The sequence below is a fragment of the Salmo salar genome, unplaced genomic scaffold (genome assembly GCF_965601325.2).
Source record: "Salmo salar unplaced genomic scaffold, fSalSal1 ptg000721l, whole genome shotgun sequence".
Lineage (NCBI taxonomy): Eukaryota > Metazoa > Chordata > Actinopteri > Salmoniformes > Salmonidae > Salmo > Salmo salar.
Genome location: NW_027675475.1, coordinates 327090 through 329275, shown reverse-complemented (window position 1 = coordinate 329275; position 2186 = coordinate 327090). Strand labels below are relative to the sequence as shown.

Below are 2186 nucleotides of genomic sequence, written 5' to 3'. Positions count from 1 at the left end.
TCACATTTCTTAGCCTCATGGATTTAGCCTCAGATATGAAAGACAGGGAATGGTAACACTTTACAATAAGGGTACATTAGTTAATGCATTAGTTAACCTGAATAAAAAAATCATTCATTTAATATCTACTAAGTATTTATTCATTGTATGCATGTTTACTAAGCCATAAAAAAAATGCATTAATACATTATTTTAAAAAGCTGATAATTCATGTTAGTTAATAGTTATATAACTTTAATTTCCTGCATCTAAACCATTCAGAAACAAATGGTCTGTTAGGAAGAGAGTTACTCATTCATAATTAACAGTATGATAAGGTTTTATCATGTATTATTTTTAGTGATGCAGGTTCATGTCATTGAGAGATTGTCTTTATTCTAGTTTAAAAATAACTTACCATTGACTAACTGATGCCATGACAACTTGTTAAGCAATAGCAAATGAAGAAAACACTCTGAATAGTTTGTCATTTATCTTTAATTTGAAAAGCAGGATCATCAACATCACACAGTTTCATCACAAGTTTACCTAATGTTAGTTAACCTGAAAGGTTAGCCTACCTAAACAGTAGCTAGCTAACAGCAGATCATGACTTAGTATAAAAGTCTGCACTGAACTTCAAAGGCAGTTTTTTCAGTAGCTACATGTTTGCTGTTTGCTGTCTCTTGTAAATTCCTCTGTCATTATTTCTAACTGTTAGATATGGCTCGTTGGCTAATCATTAGATAGGTGGATAGCTTTTTTGTGAATACATGTTTTATTTGTCATGTTGGTGAGCTGCAGTGAGTGACAGATCTTGGTTTTGTATTGAAGTGTAGACTGTTGACCCCTGGAGGTGGGAGGTAGAGTAGCTGTGTCATTTCCTAGCCTACATTCTTCTGGAACAGAGCGATGCAAACTTCCACTCACAGGGCATGTCGTACCAGAGCTTCTCACTTGCAGCGTTCATCTGCAGACAGTCCTCTCCTTCTCCAGCGTTATTGGGCTCACCAGTGTTCCAGTTAGTGTAGTCAAATCTGGACCCATCTGACCACATCCATAAGCCCTCCTTGACTGCATCAAAACCTCCAACCCAGGTGTCAGGTATGCCATTGGTATCCTTTGTCAGTGCTTGCATGAACTGGTACTCTAAAAGGTTATGCACGGATGCTAGGTTTCCACCAAGTGCCAAACAGTTTTGCTCGGAATCTGCCCATGACTGCTGAATGCTGACAAACTTGAAACAGCGTGATCCATATGTGTGCCAGTCTGAAGGACATGAACTTTCCTTTGTCCCCTCCTGCACTGCTGCTACCTGAGCCTCAACAGGAGCAGTCTGTTCCTCCTCAGTCTTCAGTAAGGGTTCTAAACCAAGGAGCTGGGTCAGGTTTGTGTCGCCCAGTGCAATGGCAGCACTCAGAAGCAGAAGGATGGCCAACTTCTCCATGGTAATATTTTCCTGTCAGAGAAGGAATCACAGGTGGTAGTCTGTAGGTTCTGTTCAGCTTGAGAAAGAGGAACGCTTTTATACGTGTAGCTCATCAAGCCACAAGGACAAAGTACCAAAAAACATGTTTACTCTGAATCTAGATCCTATTGGGAAATGTAGCCTCATCCTTCTGCCAAATATAGAGTACATTACAGAAACCTTCTGACATCTTTAGTCAGGTGATGCACCTAGTTCCACTACTTACACACACAGCCCTATACCAGCCCACAAACTATAACCATGCATGTGGTGTGATCCTATTTGAAACCATTCAAAAGCCAAGAACACACAAACACAAATAAATAAATACTTGTGGCTCACCAAGCCACAAGGACAATGTACAAAAAACATGCTGACACTGATTCCAAAATTACCCCCCAAAAAAACATGTTGACACCGATTCCACATCCTAATGGGAAATGTTTCGTAATCCTTGTGGCAAATATACACTGAGTGTACAAAACATTAAGGTCACCTGCTCTTTCCATGACCTAGACTGACCAGGTGAATCCAGGTGAAAGCTGTGATCCCTTATTAATGTCACTTGTTAAATCCACTTCAATCAGTGTAGATTAATGTGAGGAGACAGGTTCAATGATTTTGGAGCCTTGAGACAACTGAGAGATGGATTGTGTGTGTTGCCATTCAGAGGGGGAGACAATAGATTTAAGGGCCTTGAGACAACTGAGAGATGGATTGTGTGTGTTGCCATTCAGAG

The 2186-nt window shown here is 40.1% G+C and overlaps 1 pseudogene; it reads right to left on the bottom strand.

Annotated features, from left to right (window-relative positions):
• Positions 1 to 461: 461 nt before the first annotated feature.
• On the bottom strand, positions 462 to 1463 carry LOC145877214 (ladderlectin pseudogene; annotated as a pseudogene).
• Between the last annotated feature and the right edge of the window lie 723 nt (positions 1464 to 2186).